This window comes from Stegostoma tigrinum, chromosome 26 (genome assembly GCF_030684315.1).
Source record: "Stegostoma tigrinum isolate sSteTig4 chromosome 26, sSteTig4.hap1, whole genome shotgun sequence".
In the NCBI taxonomy this organism is placed as follows: domain Eukaryota; kingdom Metazoa; phylum Chordata; class Chondrichthyes; order Orectolobiformes; family Stegostomatidae; genus Stegostoma; species Stegostoma tigrinum.
In genome coordinates this window covers 29,198,935-29,226,577 of record NC_081379.1, presented here as the reverse complement: position 1 = coordinate 29,226,577, position 27,643 = coordinate 29,198,935, and the positions used below count along the sequence as shown (strand labels likewise).

General features: G+C 40.9%; 1 protein-coding gene across 20 annotated transcripts in view; it reads left to right on the top strand.

Annotated features, from left to right (window-relative positions):
- mtmr3 (myotubularin related protein 3) overlaps positions 1-27,643 on the top strand; it is a 123,808-nt gene that overhangs the window by 390 nt on the left and 95,775 nt on the right. The gene's annotated exons all lie outside the window — the stretch shown is intronic.

The window sequence follows — 27,643 nt, the reverse complement described above, 5'->3', positions numbered from 1 at the left end:
GTCTAATACTCAGCAATGTATGATAACTAGGAGACCGCTTTTAAATTAAATACAGCAGCCTCCTCTTATTGAATGAGATGTCTTGCGCTCACTTTAATGGTGATTAGTTGCGCGGGGGTTAAGTGCAGCTCAGCTGATGTAGTTGCTATTCGCTACTGTCCAACGTGGCTGGGTTTGTTTTGTTTTATTTCATCGGTACACTTATAATGACAGATTTGGGCAAGTGTTCGCTTTCGTTCTCTGCCTATTCGAAATCTTAATTATCAAATGCACTATCCATTTCTCCTTTTACAACGTGTGAATGGGTAAATTGGCTTTTTTTTACCCTGTTCATTCTGCAGTTGACGTTTTTTTGGGAGTGGATTTATGTTTGTATTCACATGGCTGATTTATCCAGATACATACTGATACCGTGATATTTAAGTATCCGCTTTTGTTTGTTTAACTGTTGATTTTTGTTTTTATGAAGTTGATCCACAGGATACAGTTACAGAGCATAATATTTTGATGTCCGCTTTGTCATTACTATAATTTAGATCAAACTGGAAAAAGAGCCATGCGCAATTTGCACGACTATATCATTATTAAGGAATCATGTTTCTCAACTACTTGTTAATGTTAAACCGATAGAGTTATCATACTATATATAATGCTTACAAATCCACCAAAAGCCAGTGTATTCTTTTAAAACAAAACATTCATGTCATGTTTTACAAACCAAACGAACTGACCATACAGGTTCTTTCAAGTTTCTTTCTGTCACTAACTTGACATACTGCTGTACAACAAAATTCATTAGCTGTAAAGGCAGTGGTAAGGGAATAATATTGGAAGTGAGCAATATTCAGAAGTAAAGCTAAAAATGGACAAAAATACTATGTATAAAAAAGGTACCATGCTCTCAATTTTGGAAGCTAATCAAATGTGGTTTATATCATGTGAAATCTCAAGTGCATTGACTTGTTTATTATGGATATTGTCATATGTCAAATGAAATGGCAATGACAATCTATGCCTCTAATTTTCATGTAAAATTTTAATTTGATAAAAGTTTCAAAATTTTAGTGTATCTATTGAAAAATCAGTATTTTCAGTAATTATAATATTCTATTAGTTAGAAGTTACCTCAATGCCTTTAGATCAACTGGAACTTTAATTGCAGATGTAAAGATAAAGAGTTGATCCTGTATGTTAATTACAAAATGGCAAACAAACATTGAAGAAGAATATTTTTGCTATATAGAAGTACTGAGCAGGCTTGGTCAAATTGCATGTTTTGGATCCGTTTGGTACAGGAATAATTTATTTCTTAAATCCTGTGCACACATTGTATAATCATTACTTTTGGTAAAAAAAAGGTGTAGAGCAAGTGTTATTACAGTTTTAGGTCGACATCACAAACCTTCCATCTGGGTAGAAAGCGAATTCGTAAAGGGGGTGTGGTCACACTATTACCAACCTACTAATCCAGAGGCATTAAGTGATCAGAGTCAAGTTGAGTTCACACCACAGAAAATTTTAGATTTGGTTAATTAAATCTGGAATTTTAAATTAGGTTAGTGCCAATCTGTGAAACAGTTGTGTTCTATCTGTTTCATGAATGGCCTTTGATAGAAGGAAATCTGCCATATTTATAACGTCTGACATGAAACCTGGAAATAGAGAGCAATTTGGTTAACATTTAACTGCTCTGAAATTGTTTAGGTAGCTACATAACTGTATTTTTTTTAAGCTGGAACAGCACCCTCTTCAAAGGCAATGTAGGAATGAATTGTTGGAGCCATGTGCATTGTGAACATAGTTATAGTTAACAAAAACACTTTGGGCATATTGTGAAACCAGAAGGATCAATAATGTAAGCACCATATTGAAGATGTTGTAACCAACGAGCTTTGCCTTTGTGGTTTATGTTTGCCAATTCTCTCTCATGTTGTTGCATGCCTGTAACTTGCACTTATCTATCTTATTCTCTTTGAAAAGCTATATTTGGGAAGTTAGGTTCATGTTTCTTACCAAATTGTTTACCTCTTTGGGTTGCCATCTCAACAGGTTGAAAATTTGACTATTGACTCAGTTATTCAGAAGGCATAAGGAAACTGAAGTTTCACAACAAAATATGGCAAAATGCAATAAATGCTGTAAACTTTGAGGCTTTTTAATGTTTAGTTTTAATGTGGATATTTGATTTCCTTGAATGGCTTTTACCCTCACCAAAATCCAACTTCTGGCATCTTGTATTACACAGTCAGCTTTAAGTGAATTGTATCCAACATGTTAACCTGTCCAAAATCTATTTAGTTGTCATTAGTTTCCTTCCACCCAAGTTATTCTGGACAGTCATTAAATAATTGATATTTATTTCAAACTTTTATTTGTGGAAGTTTTTAAAATGATTTACTTTCAGATTTGGTGCATGGATCTAATCAGACAGTGTTAAACTTGTCAGGTGGAGAGACATTTAGTGCATACCAAAATACAGTCATTGACCATGTGGGGACCTCAACAGTACTTATTTTCCTGAAAAAGCAATTTTATTTGCTCAATTAGATAAATGATATGCATTTGAGTTTTGTAGCTTTGTCTTTTTATTCCCTGCCAGTGCTCAACCCCGCTCTTCCCAAAGAACCCCCCCCCACCCAAGATATTAGCTCATTTGCTTATACAGTTTGAAGAACATTGGTTGATTTTTATTTGCTTGTGAAGAATGAGCTGAGCAACATCCTCAGTGTCTTGGCGCTGAGTCTGAACCTATCCAAAATACTTGTGTACGTGTGTATTTTCAACATGAGTCACTTACAGGTGATTTAATTTGGCATTATGCCAAATTTGCTGATCCCAATAGGCAGCCATATGATGACAAATTGTCTCAGCAGAAGCAGGAATTGTGGTTGACTTTGTACACTCCAGATCAAGGCTGCTGAGACAATTTGTCATCATATGGCTGCCTGTTAGGATCAGCAAATTTGGCATAATGCCAAATTAAATCCAGAACACCACCCCCCCCCCCCCCCCCCACATCTGTATTGTTGATGTAATAACTACGTTGAATACCTGAGCCATCACGAGCAAGCCATTAAACGTTATTTCCCTGCACTGGTTCCGGACCCAAAAAAGATTTGCAGTTGTAAAAGAAAAATTTGTATTGGTTCCTTCCAGGGCCCCAACCTGTAATCTTCAAAGAAGCCCAGCTAGTGCATACCACACTCTCTTCATCCCACTGTTGGCAACTGCATTCAAGTCATAGCCTCTCAAATTGTAGGATATTGGTAACAAGACTTGGGATAGCATGCACTGAGGCTTCTGTCCACTCAATGAACTACACTCATATCTTCCTCCAACATTTCATTCTAATTACATGGAGCCTCAAACCTTAAAATACAGTCACATGGAGAGGGAAGGTTTGGGAAAGACTGGTCAGGCCCCATACTCAATTTCTAGTGATAAACAACGTCCTCTTTCTACCTTGCCCTCGATCAAATTTTTACTTGCCTATCTTAATATCTTGGCATTTTCAGTGTTTGTTTTTACGACATTGAATATGCTATGTAAGCGCATTGTGGCAGTAATCGCAGTTTAAATACCCATACTTATGCATATGTACAGTTTCTTTATATATGCGTGGTAAAATGGTGCACTTTACAGTTTAAATACCTTGAGGGCAGCTTCTGCTCTGCCGACAAATCCAGATCTTCCGAGTGAAAACCTTCAATGTGATTGGGCATTGTGATAACACATAGCTGTCATTCTTTAGCAGTTTGATACAGTCAGTCACCACAATGTAATCTTCTATCGTCAGTTGCCGAGATCCATGGAATTTCACATATGGTTCTACTCCTTATTGCCAGCACATAGGTAACACATCCAAGCAATAGTGTTTCTCTCTTCACCCCCCCCCCCACCCCCACCCCCACAAATAACCCATTGAGCTAGCCCTCTACAAGATTGTATTCTGTTTTTCACTCTTACGTTGCCACTGATGGCAGGAATGTAGACATTGTTAACGAACAATGATTCATATGCATACTGTTGTACTTGTTTCAAATTCTGCATTGCTTACTTCAACCCCACTTGTACATTTTGACATCAAGAATAATCACTTTCTTAAAATTTAAATAACAGGAAATCCAAATGCATTGCTTCTGGATCTCAAAATCCACAGCCCTTATTTCTTGCCACTTTCTCTCTTGCCAGTCTAAGTTAGATCATATAAATCTTTGATCTTACATTTGACTTGCACCTAAACTTGAAGTCTCACTTGCCTTCCAACCCTAAAACTTATCCTCTTATTTCTGTGCCGTTTCTTCATTCCATTGCCACTGTGATTTATCCAGGCTTTGCACATGCAGACCTATGAGCTCCCAGTTCAAACTGAGTTGACCATATCTTGCACAATATTAAGCCCTGATTGGCTATCTCACCCATTTATAATTGACCTAATTTGGACCTTGGTTCACCAGCTCAAATCCTTATTCTCATTGTTAGTTGTCCTCATCCCAGGATTATGTCAGCCACTTCCTGCATCTTTTGGTCTTGTGAAGCTGCCTTTTTCATATTTGTCCCTTTTTATCCACCTTTGGAGTTTTGTCATTTTCATCTTTTATAACCTTGGTCCGCTTGGTTTCCCCAATGTAGAGGAGGCACAACACATACAGCGGATGCAGTATACCACATTGGCAGACGTGCAGGTGAATGTTTGCTTGATGTGGAACGTCTTCTTGGGGCCTGGGATGGGGGTGAGGGAGGAGGTTTGGGGGCAAGTGTAGCACTTCCTGTAGTTTCAGGGGAAAGTGGTGGGGGTTGGAGGCGAGTGTGGAGCAGACAAGGGAGTCACAGAGAGAGTGGTCCCTCTGGAAAGCAGCTGTACCCGTTGTGTCCTCAACATTGGAGAAACCAAGCGGAGACTTGGGAACCGCTTTGCGGAACACCTATGCTCGGTTCGCAATAAACAATTGCACCTCCCAGTCACGTACCATTTCAACTCCCCCTCCCATTCCTTAGACAACCTGGCCATCCTGGGCCTCCTGATGCGCCACAACGATGCCACCTAAAGATTGCAGGAACAGCAACTCATATTCCGCTTGGGAACCCTGCAGCCCAATGGTGTCAATGTGGATTTCACAAGCTTCAAAATCTCCCCTTCCCCCTATTGTATCCCAAAACCAGCCCAGCTCGTCCCCGCCTCCCTAACTGGTTCATCCTCTCACCTATCCCCTCCTCCCACTTCAAGCCGCATCCCCATCTCCTACCTACTGACCTCATCCTGCCCCCTTGACCTGTCCGTCCTCCCTGGACTGACCTATCATCTCCCCACCTACACTCACCTCTACTGGCTCCATACCTGCCCATTTAACTTGACTGTCTCCTCTCCACCTATCTTCTCCTCTATCCATCTTCAGTCCGCCTCCCCCTCCCCCCTTTTCTGAAGAAGGCCTGAAATGTCAGCTTTTGTGCTCCTCAGATGCTGCTTGGCCTGCTGTGTTCATCCAGCTTCACACTTTATTATCTTGGATTCTCCAGCATCTGCAGTTCCCATTATCTCTGTCACCTTTTCACATTGTTCACTTTATACTGGGAGGAGGAGGAACTCGACGAAAGTACCTCAGGCTTTTTTAAAATGCAAATTGTTGGCCTGTGTTAGCTAATGGTACTCTGCTGCTGTGGTGGCAAGAACATATAGCCTGGAAAAGCTGAGCAGGTCTGGCAGCATCTGTGAAGAAGAAAAAAAATTATCAGAGTTAACGTTTCAGGAATGAGTTGTGAGGAAGAGTCACCAGACCTGAAACATTAACTTTGATTTCTATTTTTCCTAACCGATGCTGCCAGACCTGCTTTTCCAGCAGCTTCTGTTTTTGGCCCGGATTTCTTTCAGTTGGTCCTTATGTCCTCAGTTCTTTGTTTTTACACTGTGTTCCCTCTTTGCCCAAGGTGCTGAGGCTGAAGGAAATGTACTGAGTTCTTGCTTCCAGTCTTACTATATATTGCTCAAATGCTTTGTGTACCCTTTGGCTGAGAACATAATCAGTCTGTGATTCTTTGGTTAATTAGATTGCTGGGACTCATTGTTAGGAGTTACATAATAAAAACTAATCATCACCATAGCATGACCCATTAAGAATTTTGGCTTCAGGATTAGTGAGTGTGAAATTAAATAAGAACACTAATCAATCTGAAAAAGAACAAAGTTGTCATTTGAGTATGTTTTGTTAGATATTTGGAATGAACTCATCCTGAATAGCTAAAGAGCTGTGTGAGAAAAAGGCTGTCAATTAATAACTTCATTATTTTCCAATCTGCAGTGTTCAGGGGAGTGTCACAGGCAATAGAATAGAGGCTATTGTGTAGATACGTAGAGGAAGAATAGCTTGCCTATTCTTCTTTAATTTTATGTTGGCCACAATTGGTGTGACATAACTTTGTCAATTCAAGGCTAAGTGAAATAAATTTGATTCATCCCAATGGGATGAGAATCCACACCAATCCCATCATTTGACATTATTTTGGCTTGAGAGACTGCCTAATGTTTTTGTGATAGCTAGAAGATTTATACTGTTTCACAGAAAGTTGTCTTTTGCATTTGGCATGAAAGTACATTTTGATAGCAAAGTTTTTTTTAAAGAAGGGACTATACTTTGTTGCATGCGTTTAATTTTGACTCTACCAAATGGTAAAACACTTGTCAACATTTCGAAACAAATTCCTGTTAGTCTTGAAATATACCATTGCAGCTCTTTTTGTTGCATTTTAAACATTGTATGTAGTAAGTTTAACGGATAAATATTCATTCCCCTGAGATCCTTTTAAAAATGAATAAAAGTACCAACTGAGCATCTCTTCAGGGATCTGACTAGTTCAGTTTATTCAGAAACCAAGTCAGCATCCTTGGTCAGGCATGAATGCTCATGCAAAGCAAGCATTCATTAATAAAGCATTTATTTCCTTTTTGGCTATGTCACAGGATAGAGTACTTGATCCTGACACTGAACGTTGGTGCCAGCTAGAGATGGGGTTTCCTTGCCTGCATCCATATAAGCCTTTCAGTTGTCTTGGCTGTAGGAGTATTGTGATGGCCAAAACCAAAGAGGCAAGGTCGTCTTTTTCTCCCCCTCTCCTTTTTGTTGCTAATAATAATAAACTTTTAATACTCACTTCCAAGAAATTAGAGCAGCAATAGGCCATTCAACTGCTCAAGGCTGCCCTGCTGATTTGCCTCAGACCGCAGCTCCTCATAACCCTCAATACCTGTATCTCTGATAATCAGTACATGTCTTTTAGAAATTTCAAAACAGCCATGTGATTTTATTTTCTCAGAATGCAGTATACGTTTGTTTGGTTACCTATGTTGCCCAGGAGTAGTGATGATATATGCTTATTTTGAACGGCTATTGTCTTGCGAGTGTGCCCTCGGCATCAACAGTTATGTAGATAAATAGCTCACATTGATCCAGTGATAAATGGAAATAAATACCTATGTCTGGGTACTACGTTTTGAAGATAATGAGGCTTCCATATTGTCATTGCTCTTTTGCTTAGATTGTAGATGCTTGAGTGTTCATGATATACCTTAGATTTAGCCTTCATGAATTGCTGCAGTACTTTCATGTGATCCCATTTTAATGCTTGAAAGTTAATGTGACTCCAAGTCACAAAATATAACAAAGCCTATTAATATTTAATGTTAGGCTTCATCTATTATAGATCAATGTGTGTGTGCATGATATGAAAATCTGTAATTCTAAAAGTACTTATGAACAAGAAAAAGAATTATGTACTCGCAGTCCAAAATTTTATCTGAGCTTCTACAGCTCATGGACTCTGGCCAGGAAGCAGTGCTTACAACTGACAGCATTCCTGATGCACTATCACACAAAGACTCGTCAAAGAGCATGTTAACAGTATGATTTTGATAGTAAGAGTCAGAAACTTTACCATTTAATCTTAAGAAATTAAAGTAACATTCACGGTCCAAGAGACTATTCAGTGGATTTTGTTATGCAAAGCAGCCATCAAGTGATTTAAGTTACTCACAAGAACATGCCTGAATTTGGAGTTATGTTGTTCCCAATAACCAGACTGAAGTCCCCTTCCCTACCAGTATAAATCAGCTCCTCTCCTCATACACTACTAAGCACAATATCCCAGCCTAACACTTTCTTGTAGGCAGCCACTCTGGATAATTTGCTTCCACTCTAGTGGAGTTCTTTTTAAAAATGGCTGAAAGCCCATGCACAATTTGAAAACTCTGCCACATCTAGTAAGGTTTGATCACCCCATGAAGTCACTTCATATACTGGGTACCTTTCTGAATCTACCTTATCTCTTTTGGTCAGAAAAGTTCCAGAACATACTCAAGTCAATGGGGCTGTTCAGTGTCTTCAAGAATACTTTAAGTATATCCCTGAAGTGTTTTCATGTCTCCTGCTGTGACCAAGTTTCACACAACTTTTGTTTGGGAATCTTGTCAGGCTGCCAAATGACAAGTCCTGCCCAAGGAACTTGGTTGATGACTAGTACCTTAAGATGCTGCTGCCAGATTGAGGATCTCACCAAGAGGGAGAACCTTCTGCATTTCCCTTGGAGCTGCATACCATAGATTGACCAAGTCTCCAAAACCCAATAAGATGTGAACCTTGCCCACAATGTTACTATTTTAGTTTCAGTTTCTGTCCCATGTGTGCATGCACAATAGTCAGCCACTCCCTTTCCCTAGCCACCACTCCTTGGATTTCCCCACACTTCAGACATGTCAGTTAGTTTGCTTGCAGGTCTCCATCTATGAATTTAACATTCCCAGCTCTGCTGGGGACTTGCTATGGAATATTTTCTGGGATTTAAAGGCATTCTGGTTTCAATTGATGCTTTGTTATTTGGTGATATTCTTCCAAAATGGCCCAGAGAGCATTTGGGCTAAGATGCCTCCTCACACCAGTTGCCATTCCTGCCTTAAGAGGAGGGGGAAAAACTTGCAACGGGGTGGAATTGTGATGCTTACTTTGGGCATTGTTAGGTAAGAGAATTGATCTTCCACCAACTGATGGTGTAAGCAGAGACCATTGCAATGTTTATGAATGAAATGAATAATCAATCTGAAGCAGTAGACCACAGGAGCATGCAGAGCAGTAGGATTAATTTTGGATTACTCTGGAAGGGTTATCACAGCTGTGATGTGTTAAATTGCCTTTCCTGCCATGAAAAGTTGTATAATAGGGCTTGTGTGGTGCATTTGTAGTGATAGCCCTGCCTCGGAGGTAGGGCACCTGGGTTCAGGTCCCACCTGGTCTAGATGTACATCAAACATCTTTGGACTGGTTAATTAGAAAGTCTTGAAGAATATTGCCTCCCTGTCAAGAATTTGAAAGAAATAAGTCCTTTCCCTGCTGCTAGGTTAGAAGTGTCATTCCTAGGCCTTGGCAACAGCTGTGACTGCATCACTACATCAGTGTTTTTAATTCAAAAGGGTTCTTTGTCCAAATATTAGTAACCAATGGATCCAGCACTTACTTCATGTCTGCAGGATCATAATTCATTGAACACTTTATAGCATAGTGGCCTTACCTGAGTAAAACGGACTCAAGTCTTACATACCCAGGAGGTGTCTTAATATACATTGTTAAAATACAGGTTTAAAAAAAGTAGTGCAAGTTATTTAATTGCCAGATTTTGTAAACTGTCAAGTTAGACAGACAAAAAAAATCTTGTTCATACACACTACAATTGTAAAATCTGTTATATTCAAAAACCACTGAGAAAATGCAAGTATAATTGTGGTTCTGAATGCAGGTTGTGCAGCGTGGAAATCCCAAAGTTGATGAGTTTACACATCAGCATGGAGCTGGGGAGGGTTGTCGAGCAAGTGACCTGGGCATCAAGTTTAATGGGGGAAGTAAGTTTGCAAGGCAGCTTTTTGTTGATCCATCGTAAGTGATCCATAAGTATGGGAGACAACTTGTACAAAAGTCCTCCTCTGCAGTTTTATGGTCCGCCTTCACCCTACCCACTTTAATTTCTATGCTAGTATGTATAGAAATGTGATCAATTACTGAGTTAACTTTTTTTAAAAAAAACAGAAGGCACTTCTGTACCATCAAGCAACTTCTGAAGTAAAGAAACATGCTTTAGGATGACATTATAATAAACTGTCTCATCCAGCTGTATTGTTTAAGACCTAAATTGGTTTAGTGTTGATTTGTATATTAAGACAAAAATTGGAGCTTGATTGATACATGCCAAGTGACTGGCATAAACTATTCAAATGAATCAGAAGAATTAGAATTTTGTTTGCATCATTTCAAGAAAGCAGCCAGTGAATACAGTATTTTTTGAAAAATTTCACCTACATTTGATTTCATCATTGGGAGTGTGATTAGGTTTCTTAGACATCTTTTATTGACTCTTGTTTCAAGAGAAGATTGAGCAGGAGAAACAAGGTTGCAAGTCAGCTTTTAAAATCAGTCCACATGTAAAACACATTTCAGGGTGGATTGGATTTGATTTTAGCTGAACACTAGCTTGGATCTTATGTCTGAGGTAGGGATGTGGCTGTTGCACTACAGAACCTAAAGTTGTTGGTACATTCCTTATTTTCATTTGTATTTTCTTGGACATGGTTACTAAGTTTTTTTTTAAAATAGCTAGGACAAGCAAGTAATCAAGTAATTCCAATCATTAGTAGAACAGAGTCCATTTACGCCAAGTCCATGCCCACCAAGCAATCCAATTGATGAAAATCTCACTTGGTCCATAGTCCTGTAGTTTTATCCCCTTAAAAAGCTTGTTCATTTGTTCCTGAAATATTTGAAAGAGAGCTGTCAATTTAGCGACTCTACCAGACTAGACTACTTGGAATGCCATGCAGTAGTCAGAGCTAAGTGATCCCATAACCAATATCAGATCAAAGCTCTGCAGTCCTGTCGTATCTTGAGTGGTGGTGGGCAATTAAATAACTCACTGGAGGTGGCTCCACAAATCTCCATCCTCAGTGATGGAAGAGTCCAACACAAGTTGCAAAAGACTGCGCTGAAGCATTTGCAGCCAGAAGTACTGAGTGGATGATCCATCTCAGCCTCTTCCAGTGGTCCCCAGCATTACTGACAGCCTTCAGCCAATTACATTCACTCCAGATAATCAAGAAACAGTTGAAGGCACTAGATACTATAGAGACTATGGGTCCTGACAGTATTCCAGCAATAGTACCGAAGACTTTTGCTACAGATCTCGTCATTCCAGTAGACAGGCTCTTCCAGTATAACACTGGCATCTACCTGACAATTAGCAAAGTTGCCTAGGTATATCCTGTACACAAAGCAGGACAAATCCAGCTTGAAGACTTACCACCCCATCAGTCTACTCTGAAGAGAAGGAAGGCATTGTCAGTGCTATCAAGCAACACCTGATCAGTGATGCCCAGTTTGGGTTCCTACAGGGCCGCTCAGATCCAGACCATGTTACAGCCTTAGCTCAAAAAAGGTGGACAAGAGCCGAATGCAATGAGAGGTGAATATGGCAGTCAAATATGGCCTATATGTCAAGGGCTAACTAGCAGAAAGGAGTCCTAGCGATGCTGGAATCAGTTTGCATCAGGGGCAAACTCTACTGGTTGGAGTGGTATCTGCCACAAAAAAGATAGCAGTGGTAGTTGGAAATCAGTTGTCCTCAGCTTCAGAAGTTTCTGGGAGTTCATCAGGGTAGTGTCCTAGGCCCAAACATCTTCAGCTGTTGTGAGCTCCCCTCATTTAAAAAGAGAGAAGTGGGGATATTAGTCAATGAGACCGATCAGTGGTCAGCACCATTTTGAGACTTCAGATACTGACCATGTTCAAATGCATGATTTGAATACTACCTAGGTTTGGACTGACAAGTGGCATGTAACATTCAAACCACAACTGCCAGGCAATACCATCTTCGACAAGATGGAATTTAATCACTGTCCCTTCATATTTAGTGTGACCACTGAATCATCTCTAACCTCCTGGGGGTTATCATTGACCAGAACACAACTGGACTTGCCTCAAACAATGTCTACAATGACCCTTCTTTAGACCCGAAATGTCAGCTTTCCTGCTCCTCTGACGCTGTTTGGCCAGCTGTGTTCATCCAGCTCTACACCTTGTTGTTATTGGAATTATTGTTGTTCCTTCACTGTCACAGGGTTGAAGTCCTGGAATGCCACCCTAAGGGCATTGTGGGTTAACCCACAGCATGTTGACTGCACTGGTTCAAGGCAGCCCACCACCATCAAGGGCAACTCAGGACAGGCAATAATATGCTGGCCTGCCAAAGATGTCCATATCCCACAAGTGGTTAAGAAAATGTATCTTCATCTTACATCCTCTGGGGCAGACATTGAGGTGGTCACCATGCACTGCAATTAGAAAAACAAGCTTCTCCATTCCTGGCAATTCTTGAAGTTCTTAAATCTGTGCACCGCATCCCCTCTGCCTCCTCCCATCCTTTTTATACAACTTCAGAAGTTTAAAAAACAAACGTTTAGAGGCTGGTAATTTAGGCCCCTTAAGTTATAAGGTCATTGGGAAGGAAAACAATGAAGCAGTCTTTCCAGCTAACCACCTTCCAAGATTGTTTTATTAAACTATGGTAAATCATTTCAGTACCTTTTTAAGAAGGTCAATCTTTTTAAAAAGATCAGTACACAGAACTGGTTTAGTTGGCACCTAATCAAAATTGTACAATTTCAGAATTTCCTTGCTTTTTAAGCGATGGCCTCCTGGAGGCCAAAAAATAACGCCAGGCTTTACTAACCACCACCATCCTGCCACTTTCAAAGACAGATGCATATACACCCTAGCACCACCCATTCCTGCATAATTAAGTTTACATTGACAAGGTCAAGAAAGGCAACTTTAGCATTAACAAGGGTGTTAAATTTCATCTGTTGTTACTTGTCTATCCATTCTGCCAGCCCTTCTGATAACCAAGATCTGACTGAACTAAAATGTTTCCAGTTCTCTGCCTCTCTCTCCCTAAGAGACTTACACTAGCCATTTTTAGTCCTTTGGGACCCTCTCTGACACCAATGATTCCTGAAGATCACTTGTCTCCTCAGCTATCTCCTTCAGAGCTTTGGGATATTATCCAGTCTGGGTAATTTATCCTACCTCAGACCTTTTTAGCTTCCCTAGAACCATCTCCAGTGAAGGCCCCTGTACTTAATCCAGCACTGACTAAGTTCCAGCTTGCTACTAGTGTCTTCCGCTAAAGTGACCACAAAAAGTATCAATTTACTTCTGCCATTAAGATGTCTCAGTTGTCTTGCCCCATACCCTGTTGTATATCTAAAATATAGAACTTTCAGATTACTAGCTCACCTCCCTGTGCTAGTTATTAAAGGCTTCCCACTAATCATCTTTGTAGGTTTTTTGCTGCCAGTGACTTCCCTTACAAGTATTGTTACCTTGACTCTCCTTTTATTTCCTTGCACAGAATTTCTGCTGTTTCCCCTAAATTATCTCTAGAAACATCTGCAATTACTCTCCAGTAACATCTGCCAGACTCCCCTTCCAAACAACTCTGCCTCACTCCTCTCAACTTTTTGCAATTACCTTTACTCTATAATAGAATCTCTACAGTGCACGGAAGCAGGCAGTTTGGCTCATTGAGCCAACACCAACCCTCTAAAGACCCTCTCCACAGTAAGCCTGGAACACTTCATTTCCCATTGCTAACCCACATTGCCATCATATACTGTGCAATTAGAATGCCCAGTCCACCTAGGCTGCGCATATTTGGACTGTGGGAAGTGACTGGAGCACTCAGAGGAATCCCACCCAGACACCAGGAAGTATGTGCAAACTCCACAGACAATTTGAGCATAGACTAAGCTGGGTCCTGGCACTGAGGCAACAGTGTTAGCCACAGAGCCACTGTGCTACTCCTGGCAGTCTAGAGGTTAGGATTCAGCACTGTACAATATTGTTACATCAGATTCCAGCTTAACATTCACCCTCCAGTTTGAATGGAATCAGTATGTTCACTGTACCTTAGAGGTTCCTTCCCGTTAAGCTTACTCATCAAGTCTGCCTCATTGTAGATCACCAAATCTAGAATTCTTTTCCTTCGCAGGCTCTACCACAAGCTGCTCCAACAAAAAAAAAATCTCACTCCACTAGTCCCTTTTCATGGGATCCATTACCAACCTGATTTTCAGTCCACCTGCGTATCAAAGTCGCTCATGATTATTACCAGTGTCTTCCTTAATGTTGCTAGAAAAACAGAGGGTTGGCAGCATTGTGGATAAAAAGCTTTAATGTAGAATCCCGAACTACTACTGGTTTCCAGCATCCACCATTCTTAATGACTTTCTTAAGTGTTATTTATCTCCAGAAAGATTTCTTCCTAGTGTCCTGAATGTTGCTCGGATGCCTGTATCGAACTCCCATTAGGGCAGCTTGTTCATGTGCAGTTCCTCTGCGCTGTCCACACAGATTCTACGCCTGCTCACTCACTTTGCTATAAAAGTGAAGGGAGTTCCATTTCTTATGATTGGAAGTGTCTTGCCCTTTGTAGCCATCCTTTTGGTAGGGCAGATCCTTGGATATTAGTTCCCAACCTTGATCCCCTTGCAGCCGTTTTCTCTAATGCCCATAACATCATATCCACCAATTTTTAAAATTAGTGCTGCAAATTCATTTAGTTGTCCCCTCCCCTCCCCAACAACCATTCACCATCTTAAAAAGGGAATAGGTCTCTGGAGATCAGGCATAAATCTGTACCTCCAATTATAGAAGCTGCTACTACTACTTTTGAATGGCCTCCTGACCAGTGCAGTGGGAAATTTACCTACTACCTTCCCTTCCCTTATCCACACAAGGATGTTGGACAAGGTCAAGAGCCAAAGGCTCACCATTCCTAAATTCATCTATCTGCCCACTTGCTGTCATACCCTCCTGGAACACAGCATCCATTTAATTCTTTTCTACTTTAAAATTCACTCTCAGGAGGTAGCATCTCTAGCTGAGTCAGCATTTGTTGCTCAGAGGGAAATTAAGAGTCCACCATATTGCTAATGGTTTGAGAGTCATATGTAGGCCAGACCAAGTGAGGATGGTTGTTTCCTTCCCTAAGGAAAAAGGATTAATAAGCCAAATTTTTTTTCCCCAACAGTTAAACTGGTTCATTAGTAGACTCTTAATTCCAGGTGTTTGTCAAGTTCAAGTTCACCCTCTGCCATTGTGAAATTGAACGCAGGTCTTCAGGATATCACTTGGGTCTCTGGATTAACAGTACGTGCAATAATATCACTAGCCCAACACCTCCCTAATTTTGTGGGTATTAAAGCAGTTCTGTACACAGTCTTTTCATCTCAAAAAAATTAGAATTCGCCATTCCCTGCAGTTGCAAAAGCCAAAGCCATTTGCTGCTTATGCAGAATCCTATTTATTTTCTTGGATGCCTTAATGCACTTGAGCAGACCCTCATTAAGCCTTGGGAGAATGACCATTGATTGTGCTTGTTGTGCCGTAATTGCCAGAGCTCCAACACAAGCTCAAATAATTTTGAGCCAACATTCCTCAAGTAATCAACAAGAAGTGTTGTCACCACAAGCCATAATGGGGTTAACCAGTTCCCACATCAGGTGGGATGTCACTTAACTCCAGATCTTTGGAAATAGCGACCACAATTCTGAGAGTTTTACAATACTCATGGACAAGGATAGAAGTGGTCCTAAAGGAAGAGTACTAAACTGGGGGAAGTCTGACTCTACCAAGATTCGGCAGCATCTGAGGAATGTAGATCGGGAGAAACTGTTTGAAGGTAATTAAGATATGTGGGAGGCTTTTAAGGAGAGGTTGATTAGCGTGCAGGAGAGACATGTTCCTGTGAAAATGAGGAATAGAAATGGCGAGATTAAGGAACCATAGATGACAGGTGAAATTGAGAGACTAGCCAAGAGGAAAAAGGAAGCATACATGAGGTCTAGGCTACTGAAGACAGACAAAGCTTTGCAAGAATAATCGGGAATGTAGAGCGAATCTGCAACAAGGGATTAAGAGGGCTAAGAGATGACATGAGATATTGCTGGCAAACATGGTTAAGGAAAATCCAAAGCCTTTTATTCATACATAAAGAGCAAGAGGGTAACTAGAGAAAGGATTGGCCCACTTAAGGACAAAGAAGGAAAGTTATGTGCTGATTCAGAGAAAATGGGTGACATTCTTAACGAGTACTTCACACCGGTATTCACCGAGGAGAGGGACATGATGGATGTTGAGGTTAGGGATAGATGTTTGCTTACTGTAGGTCAAGTTGACATAAGGAAGGAGGAAGTGATAGGTATCCTAAAAGACATTAAGGTGGATAAGTCTCCAGGTCCGGATGGGATCTATCCCAGGTTACTGACGGGGGGAGGGGGGGGTGGGGAGAGAGAGAGAGAGAGAGAGAGAGAGAAAATAGCCGGGGTCTTAACAGATATCTTTGCAGCGTCCTTAGACACGGGTGAGGTCCCAGAGGACTGGAGACTTGCTAATGTTGTCCCCTTGTTTAAGAAGGGCAGCAAGGATAATCCAGGTAATTATCGACCGGTGAGCCTGATGTCAGTGGTAGCGAAGCTACTGGAGAAGATACTGAGGGATAGGATCTATTCCCATTTGGAAGAAAATGGGCTTATAGGCAACATGGTTTTGTACAGGGAAGGTCATGTCTTACCAACTTAATAGAATTATTTGAGGACGTGACAAAGTTGATTGAGGGAAAGGTTGTAGATGTCATATACATGGACTTCAGTAAGGCGTTTGAATAGGTTCCCCATGGCAGGCTGATGGAGAAGGTGAAGTCACATGGGGCCCAGGGTGTGCTAGCTAGATGGATAAAAAAAACTGGCTAGGTAACAGGAGACAGAGGGTAGTAGTAGAAGGGAGTTTCTCAAATTGGAGACCTGTGACCTGTGGTGTTCCACAGGGATCTGTGCTGGGACCACTGTTGTTTGTGATATATGTAAATGATCTGGATGAAGGTGTAGGTGGTCTGATCAGCAAGTTTGCTGATGACACTAAGATTGGTGGAGTAGCTGATAGTGAAGGGGACTGTCAGAGAACACAGCAGAATATAGATAGACTGGAGAGTTGGGCAGATAAATGGCAGATGGAGTTCAATCCGGGCAAATGCAAGGTGATGTATTTTGGAAGATCAAATTCAAGGGCAAACTATACAGTAAATGGAAAGGTCTGAGGGAAAATTGATGAACAGAGAGATCTGGGTGTTCAGGTTCATTGTTCCCTGAAGGTGACAGTGCAGGTCAATAGGGTGGTCAAAAAGGCATATGGTATGCTTTCCTTCATTGGACAGGGTATTGAGTACAAGAGTTGGCAGGTGACGTAGCAATTGTATAGGACTTTGGTTCGGCCACATTTGGAGTATTGTGTGCAGTTCTGGTTGCCACATTAACAAAAGGACGTGGATGCTTTGGAGTGGGTGCAGAGGAGGTTCACCAGGATGTTGCCTGGTATGGAGGGTGCTCGCAATGAAGAGAGGTTGAGTAGATTAGGATTATTTTCATTAGAAAGACGGAGATTGAGGGGGTGGCCCTGATTGAGGTGTACAAAATCGTGAGGGGTCTAGACCCCCCCCCCCCAGTGGGGGGACTCTGACGAGTGGTCATGAGTTCAAAGTGAGAGGAGGAAAGTTCTTTACACAGAGGGTGGTGGGTGCCTGGAACGCGTTGCCAGCGGAGGTGGTAAACACAGACACATTAGCGTCTTTTAAGATATATTTGGACAGGTACACGGATAGGCAGGGAGCAAATGGATACAGACTATTAGAAAATAGATGACAGGTTAGACAGAAGATCTTGATCGGCACAGGCTTGGGGGGGGGCTGAAGGTCCTGTTCCTGTGCTGTAGGTTTCTTTGTTCTTTAAAGTTTGTTTTTCAATTCGAATTTTTCAATTCCCAACAGGTCTTTGCACCAAAAAAAAAGGCATTTCTAATTTATCATTAGTCTGAAAGCAACATAAAATTGGTATTCTAATTAGCAGTTACTTACCAATTAGTGAAATAACAGCTATTTCTGTCACTTTTCCCCCTCAGTAGGAGTCATCTCCCCCAACAATCTCTCTCACAACACATCCAATTAGATGTGAAGGCCTTGAGCCTCAGTGTCAGTTTTTCTTGACTGCTCCATTTATGTCTTTCCCTACTGGCTCCTCTTACACCTCAAATCCTTTAAGACATTACTTAGATATTAACAAGCAGAAAAGGAGATATTATGTTTTTTCTTAAACCTGACTTTAGTTGCACTCTAATGTAACAAAGGAGTGCTTCTTTTATGGCAACTAATTCAACAGCATCTGGAACTGGTTATCTAATTAACTAGCTTTCAGCTGACAACCTGCAAATTCTTGTTTTAAAGCTGCAATTAAACTGCACCAATCAAAAGAGTAACTTTTAGCTAATTGCTAAATTAAAGAATAAGTTGGACTTTAGATTGAAATTAGTTCTTTAATTAATCCTTAAAACTTATCCCTTGAGTCTCCCTATTTCATTAAACTTCAATTACACTCAAATGCAACAATGTAGCACTCTGTTGGAGGGTCATAACTGCCTTTACTTTGAAGTTTCTTGTTCAGTTTCACTTCAGAAAAAGGTTCTGTTTTCTGTTTTTTCTAAATTTAGGGTCTCTTCGTGAGACCCCTAAGCTGCAAAAGCAATTCATCTTTTTTGTTAGCGTTCTTCAAACCCCTTTTTCACATCCTTTTGTTCATGACCTTTTCCTTTGTTTTTTTTGGGCTACATGTAACCTTGCCCCCAGCCCTAAACTTTTTGGTGACTTGATAAATTAACGGCAAAATTGTGGTCTGAATGAACCACCTTACAGATGGTTCATTCATATTACAATAATAGACTCCGATCACTAGGCATCCGTTTTTTTATTGTCTTCTACCTTTGTTGCAACTGCACTGATTTATTCATCTGAAGGGTTTTAAAGACCTCATTTAAACACTTGTATACAAAATTTTAAACATCCCTGTGTCATACTCCAGTGCAAAAATGAAACAAAATCTATGTTCTCCCCAAACATGTGCAATATAGAGATATAAATCAAGTTTTGTAGCCAATATTTCCAAATAACTATGGAATTAATAACCCAGAGGTCATACTCACATGAAAGCCAACCTTGATCGTGTGCACAAAATTTGAACCCGCAGCCATTTATTTGAAAAGCAAGAATATTATTATGCACCGAAGTAGAAAACAGCCTTTGGCTGAGTGTGAAATTTTGACATTCCAATGTGCACAATACTCGAGAAACTTGCCACTGCTGAAAGTGTTTAGCAAACATCATCTTTCATCACTCTGTTCCTACCACCATAAAGAAACAAAATATTTTGACATACGTGTCACTAACTTGAGTTTTTGGAAGAAATGACAGAGGACTGATGAAGGCAGAGCAGTGGATGTTGTCTTCAGTAAGGCATTCAGCAAAGTTCCACATGGGGTAAACTGATTAAGAAGGTTAGGTCATTTGGAATCTGGTTAGAGCTCGCCATTTGGACACAAAATTGGCTTGAAGGTAAAAGACAGAGGGCGGTGGTCGAGGGTTGTTTTTCAGCCTGGAGGCCCAAGGATCGATAATGGGTCCACTGCATTTATATAAATTATTTAGATGTGAATATAGGAGGATTGATTAATAAGTTTGCAGGTGACATCAAAATTATTGGTTTGGTGTACAGTGAAGAAGATTATCTCAGGGTATGATGGGACCTTCATTCCTTGGGCTGACTTGTGGCAGGTAGAGTTTATTTAGATAAGTGTGAGGTGGTGCATTTTGGTATGGCAAATCAGGGCAAGATGCCTACACTTAATGGTAGAGCCCTGGGGAGTGTTGCTGAACAGAGAGACCCTGGAGTGCAGGTTCATAATTCATTGAAGGTGGAGTCGCAGGTAGACAAGGTATTGAAGAAATCACTTGGTCTGCTTCCATTTATTGGCCAGTGCATTGAGTATAGGAGTTGGCAAGTCAAGTTGTGGGTGTACAGGACATTGGTTAGGCCACTTTTGGAATACCATGTTCAATTCTGCTCCCCCTGCTATAGGAATGATATTGTGAAACATGAAAGGGTGTAGAAAACATTTGCAAGGATGTTGGCAACAATAGAGGGTTTAAGCTATAGGGAGAAGCTGAATAGGCTGGGGCTATTTTCCCTGGACCATCGGAGGTTAAGGGGTGACATTATAGAGGCTTATGAAATCATGAGGGGCATGGATCACCAAGGTCCTTTTCCCAGCATAGGGGAGTCCAAAACATAAGGGCAGAGGTTTCAGGCCCAAGGGGAAAGATTTAAAAGTGACCTTGTAAGGCATCTTTTTAGCATTGTGTGTGTGTGTGTGTGTGTGTGTGTTTAAAAGGCATCTGGATGGGTACATGAATAGGAAGGTTTTAAGGGGATATGGACCAAATGATGGCAAATGGGACTAGATTACTTTCGGCTATCCGGTTGGTATGTACCAGTTTGGTCCAAAGGGTCTATTTCGATAATGTACAACTCTGAATCTATGTGAAGCCTAACACTTTATAGAAAAAAAGGATAATGGTGCACATTTCAAAATGTATTTATACAAGTGCCAAAACTGAGTTTTAAGGGCAATATGTTTCAAACACTGAGATTGCTAGAAGTCCAGGTAACATAACGATCATCGGTTGAGAGTGAAATCCACAGATTCAACAGGGGTTGACATTTGATTACCTACAATTTGCAATTTTTAGTATTACAGAATTGAACTTTGTTTTGATCAGTGACATGTCACTTCACAGTTTATTTTGTGGTTTCAGTTTTTTAATTTTATAAATAAATCTCAAATCTTTTAATTCTTTTGATGTATCTCATCTTCATTTCCCTTCTATTGTAAACAGCAAGATGATAGATATACAATTAAACGTTTGTGCAGTGTGGTATACTCACTGTATGGTTGCAGTGCCTGCATTTTAGGTTTCCAGAGTTATGTTTCTTCTTTGTGTTTTGAGGTCTGCCTTTAAACCAGCAAATATTTGAATTGGTTTCTCACTTGACTATGCTAGTGTTGGTTTGAAGTTTTTGTAACAACCCTAACAGATATTTACCACTGTCAAGGTTATAAATTAGCTACAGAGGATGAATAAATTATAGCCATAAAAACATATTTTTAAAAAATAAATTTAGATGCATGTGAAGTACTGTATTCTGAAAAGTCAAATCAGAATCGGAATTATGCCCTTAGTGGTAAGGTCCTGGGGAGTGTTGCTGAACAAAGAGACCTTGGAGTACAGGTTCATAGTTCCTTGAAAGTAGAATATCCAGTAGACAGGATAGTAAAGAAGGCATTTGCAATGCTTGCCTTGATTGCTGAGAGCATTGAGTATAGGAGTTGGGAGGTCATGTTGTGGCTGAACAGGACATTGGTTAGGCAACTGTTGGAATACTGCATATAATTCTGGTCTCGCTGTTATAGGAAAGAGATTTTGAAACTTGAAAGGGTTCAGAAAAGATTTACAAGGATGTTGCCAGAGTTGGAAGGTTTGAGCTATAGGGAAAAGCTAAATACGCTGGGGCTATTTTCCCTGGAGCATCAGAACCTGAGGGGTGATCTTATAGAAGTGTATTAAATCATAAGGGGCACGAATAGGGTAAATAGACAAGATATTTTCCCTACAGTAGGGGAGTTCAAAACCAGAGGGCGTAGGTTTTACATTTAAGAATTATCAAAAATAGATTTAAGAATTATAATCCTTTTGAGGTCTTATGGCCGTCAAAATAAATCACTTTTTTTAGGGGCAAATCGCTAGTAAAGAATGGAAAGGTAGAAGTCCACCCTGCCTCTGAAAGTGTGCACTTTTTGTTGTGATACAGTTTTGTTCTGAAATGTTAATTTGCCTGAAAAACATGTAAAATGAAAGGTAAACTCAAATTTTAATGAATTCTTCAATTTCCTCCCCATAGGTTGACATTTCTTCATCTCTTTCCATACTGAGGTTAAAATTTGGTGTGTGACGCATTAATTTTCTAATGATGGATTCAAAACTAGTTTCAGCAATATATGGTGAAACTGATAAGTAAATACATTATATGTTATGAGATACAAATGGAATGTCAGATTTTTGCAATATAGAGTGTTAATCTTTAATGCACTCAAGTGTTTTACCATGGAAAAGTAAAAGTGAGAGCAAAATGAACTCAGTTTATAAAACAACATATTGGTTAGAAAATGTTTTGAGTGCTTCAGAAATAACCCATTTTGTTTGTGCGGTAGTCATTTTGCGCACAGTAGCTAACCCGCTAAACAGTCGTTGATACTTATTTTAGGTAGGAATGTTGATTAGGAGATTAGGAAATCCTCTTCCTCCTTCAGATAATTGAATGTTCAAGATATCATGACACTCTGGATTGACTGATGAATTGGATTTAGTATGCCATCCAGCAATGCATCACCTGTGGCCTATTAGCTACAGTAAAATTAGATTGGAACTTGAGCCCACACTCTGACTTTAAGGTAAGGTTTTACCAGCTGAATCAAGTTCAGTCATGTGAAGAAAATTCTGGATTTCTTTCTAAAAGCTGGAATTATGGAATGTGATTCCCCAAGTAATGATAGAATTCCCGTTATCCAAGAAAAGAATTTTACTCACTCCAATTTGGAAAAACAAATATCCCTGTTAATAATTTTATTTGTTTAGGGTCTTTATCTATTTTACACAACTGTTTTTGGGCATGGAAAAGGAATAGCTGAAGCAGATATGCTTTGAGTAGATAAGATATTTTGGCACAAAATGCCTTATCAAGTTGAAAATGTTTAATGTTTCAATTTTGTAAATATGCTGCAGGAAGCAGCTAGGTCATGCTGGTAGTTATGAAATTGCGTCCTAAGCATCAGAAGAAAACTCTTAAGTACTTTGATAAACTTTAAAACAATTTGAGAATCTCAGTAAATTTGGACAGTGGGAGGAGGGATTTTTTTTAAAAATTCCAAGGTTTATGAAGTGTTCAGGCAATACTGCAGTACAACATTGGCATCTACAAGCAAAAACTGCATGCAATATTTAAATTAGAAAGAGAAGATGTATTTTTGTGCTTTGATACTGTATTTTGTGGCAGCACAAATAGATTAAGATTTAGGGACAAGCCAAATCTTTGGTCCTCAAAGGAATGGCAGAACATACAAAAGAATATAAAAGACAGATGTACTATCCAGTACAGTTTTGGGTATTCTGTTAAGGCCATAAATGGAAACTTTGCCTTACAGATTCATTGGTTAATTACCTCGGATGAGGATTGAAGCAGTTCTGAAGTTAGGACACTTTTGTCTTTGTGTAACATTTCAAATGTTATTTAAGTACACTTTCTATTCAGAAAAATCGCTTTTTAAAAGATAAAATTTCATCCTTTTGAGTTGAAGTTTAGTAAATGGGTGGATATGTGGGCCCTATTTGCAGCAGAAACATTTTAGATGCAGAACACAATTGGCAATTTTTGTTCAAAGTTAAAATAAAAATAAACTTATACTTTTGTAAAGAATAAATTTTTTAGACTAAACTTTTAACCAAAAAAGGCCAACTTTACGCAAGTAATCAGTTTGAGCAACTGAAGTCTTGCTATCCCAAAGTTGAGGTGTGGAGGCTGTTGCCACCAACTCTGCCTGTAAAAGGAATGAACTGCACACCAGTGAGGTGGTGACCTTGACATCATGTGTTGACATGCACAGATAAAAGAACCTAAACAGCCATCTTCGATGAAAGCAAAATACTACAAATGCTGAAAATCTGAAAAAAAACAGTGCTGGTCTGCAGCGCCTGTGGAGACAGAAGCAGAGCTAATGTTTCAAGTCCTATAACTCTTCTTCAGAACTCACTATCTTCAGTGGTGTGCTACTCTGATTCCAACGAAAACCATGTTTGTACAAAGGCAAGTTTTACAAGTTTATCAAGTGGATAATAAGTACAAAAAGGTTGGGAATTCTTGGTTAAAAGTCAGGGATTGTCTTTTACAAGATCTACCATTAATCCAGTACATGTGGTATGTTCACTTTGACTCAATTTTTTAGCCATTGTTGGAGGACCTAAAATTTTGGAGCACGGTAACAACAAATCAGTCTCTGGTGGTTCCTAATGTTGCCTATTGGATCAATAGTGCTCATGTGGAAATAAGTATTTTCGATCCTGACCGCAGGAGAGGGGATAAGAATCAAGAAAAAAGGCACATTTGTCCAAATATTCTTGCATTTTCAGTAGTTTAAATCTGTTTGCTGTCATTCTTGGCTGAAAAAGGGACAGGACTGTCAGCTGAATGTCTCAGGATTTAGATGTTTCAGGTGTGATAGAAGGAGTTGTAAAACGGGTGAGTGATTTGCGTTACTAGTAAAGGAGTATCCCACAGTTGTACTGAGTGAGATACCTCAGACCACCTCTGCACTGAGGCAATATGGGTAGAATTCAGGGAAAGTAGCAGTGAAATCACAATACAGAGGGTATACTACGAACCTTCCAACAGCCAGCAGGGATAGAGGAGAGAGTTTGTAGACAGATTCTGGAAAGATATGAGAACAGCAGGGTTGTTCTGGTGGGTGATTTTTAAATTCCTGTGTATTGACTGGGACTCACTTTGTGCTCAGGAATTGGATGGGACAGAATTTGTAAGGACCATTCAGGAGGCTTTCTCAACGCAGTATACGTTCAGTCCAATCAGGAAAAGGGTTATACTGGACATGGTTTTGGAAGTGAGCCTGGCCAGGGAAGTGAAGTTTCAGCGGGGGAGCATTTCAGGAGTAGTGACCATAATACTGAGAGTTTTATAGGGATGGGGATACCAGCAGTCGTTGAGTAAAGGTGTTAAATTGGGGGAAGGCAAACTACAGCAATATTAGGCAGGAACTGGAGAGCTTTGATTGGAGGCAGCTGTTTGAGGGTAAATCCACATCAGACATGTGTGAGTATTTCAGATGGGGCAACCTGGTAGAAGTTTATAATATTGTGAATAGAGTGGAAAGTATGAGGGTTTTTCTCAGGTTACTTACTAGGGGACTGAGGTTCAAGGTATGGGCAGGGGTTTGTGGGGCAAAGGCAAGGCAAGCTTTTCACACAAAGGGCAGGGAGTACATGGAACACGTTGCCAGAGGATTTGATGGAAGCCAACACAATAGCAGCATTCAAGAAGCACCTGGACGAATACATGAATAAGAAGGGAACAGAGGGATATGGATCCTGTAAGTGAAGACAGTGTTAAATGGAAGGGCAAAATGTGTTGCCGCAGACTTGGAGGCTGAAGGGCCTGTTCCTGTTCTGTATTGTTCTTTGTTCCTTTGTAAACATTTCTGAAGGAGAATTAAATAAGAGGGCTGCAACTTGGACAATTGAGTTGCATGCAACAAAATTGGAAAAACTATTCAAGTTACTAAAGATTGGAACGACACCTGGTTATTAGATGTAAAATCAGTTCTCGTACTTGCACACCACGAATATCGTTGGCTGCTCATTCACAATGGTGTTCCAAGGTTACGTAAAGTGCTCTAGTGGATCTAATATCTTACAGAATGATTTGCAGCTTTACGCTTATACTTTTTTTTGTAACTTGGACCCCATATAACGCTAAATTTTATGGTAAGTTTGAAAGCAAGTTTTGTTTAGCTTTATTCAATGATGTAAAAGTCTGTACTGTAAAATGCACGATAACACGGTGTGAAGCTGGATGAATGCAGCAGGCAGAGCAGGAAAGCTTGACATTTCGGATCGGGACCCTTCTTCAGAAATGGGGGAGGGGAAGGGGATTCTGAAATAAATAGGGAGACGGGGGAGGCAAATAGAAGATGGATAAAGGAGAAGATAGGCTGAGAGGAGACAGACAGTTCAAAGAGGTGGGGTTAGAGCCAGTGAAGGTGAATGGACTTGGGGGGGTGGGGAGTGGGGATAGGTCAGTCCCTGGAGGACGGACAGGCCGGGGGGGGGCGGGATGAGGTTAGTGGATAGGGGATGGGGGTGGGGCTTGAGGTGGGGACTAGCTGGGCTGGTTTTGGCACGTGGTCAGGGAGGGGAGATTTTGAAGCTTGTGAAATCCACATTGATACCCTTGGGCTGCAGAGTTGCCAAGCGAAATATGAGATGCTGACCCTGCATCTTTCGAGTGGCATCGTTGTGGCAATGCAGGAGGCCCAGGACGGACATGTCATCCGAGGAGTTGGGGGGGGGGGGGGGGGCTGGGATTGAAATGGTTCGCGACTGGGACGTGTAGTTGTTTGTTGCGAACAAAGCGTAGGTGTTCTGCAAAGCTGTCCCCAAGCCTCAGTTCAGTTTCCCCGACGTAGAAGAGGGAACAGCGGATACAGTATATAACAAGATGTGCAGGTGAACATCTGTTTGATGTGAAGAGTCTTCCTCGGCCCTGGGATCGGTGTGAGGGGGTAGGTAAAGGGGCAGGTGGAGCATTTGCTTCAGTTGCAGGGAAAGGTACCGGGGTGGGGGGGTTTGAAGGGTTGTGTGGAGCAGACAAGGGAGTCATGGAGAGAGTGGTCCCTCTGGAAAGCACATAAGGGTGGGGAGGGAAAACTGTCTTTGGTGATAGGATCGGATTGCAGATGGCGGAAATGTCGGAGGATGATACGTTGGATTTGAAGGTTGGTCAGGTGGTACATGAGGACAAGGGGGATTCTGTCTTGGTTATTATTGTGAAAAGGGGGTGAGAGGGATGAGTTGCGGGAGACACGGTCAAGGGCATTTTTGATCACTGTGGAGGGGAAGTTGCGGTTTTTGAAAAAAGAGGACATCTAGGATGTTCAGGAGTGGAATGTCTCAGGAGCAGATGCGGCGGAGGCAAAGGAATTGTGAATAGGGGATGGTATTTTTAAAGGAAGGTGGATGAGAGGAGGAATATTCCAGGTAGTTGTGGGAGTCGGTAGGTTTAAAATGGATATTGATTTCCAGGTGGATGCCAGAGATGGAGACACAGAGCTCCAGGAAGGAGAGAGAGGAGTCAGAGATGGTCCAGGTAAACTTAAGGTTGGGGAGGAAGGTGTTAGTGAAGTGGATGAACTGTTTGAGCTGCTCTTGGGAACACGAGGCGGCACCGAAACAGTCATCAATGTAACGGAGGAAGAGATGGGGGATAGGGCCAGTGTAGCTTTGGAAGAGGGATTGTTCCACTTATGCTACAAAGAGGCAGGCATAGATTGTTCCCATGCGGGTACCCATGGCCACCCCCTTTGTCTGTAGAAAGTGGGAGTAATTAAAGGAGAAGTTGTTGAGGGTGAGGACGAGTTCGGACAAGCGGATAAGTGTGTCACTGGAGGGGGACTGGTCGGGTTTGCAGGACAAGAAGAAGCAGAGCTTTTAGGCCATCTGCATGGGGAATACAGGTGTATAGGGACTGGAGGTCCAGAGTGAAAATGAGGTGTTGGGAACCAGGGAATTGGAAGTTCTGGAGGAGGTGGAGAGCATGGGTGGTGTCACAGACGTAGCTAAGGAGTTCCTGGACCAAGGGGGAGAAAATGGAATCCAGATAGGTAGAGATGAGTTCAGTGGGTCAGGAGCAGGCTGTAAAATGCAGTTCACTTTTTCAGTGTAGTTGCGACACAGTGATTTGAAACGTACATTTTTGAGCATTTAGTCAAGAAAACAGTATAATGACTAATAGCCCCTGAGCCTGCATTTTCTGGTACAAGTCCCTCTGATCCTC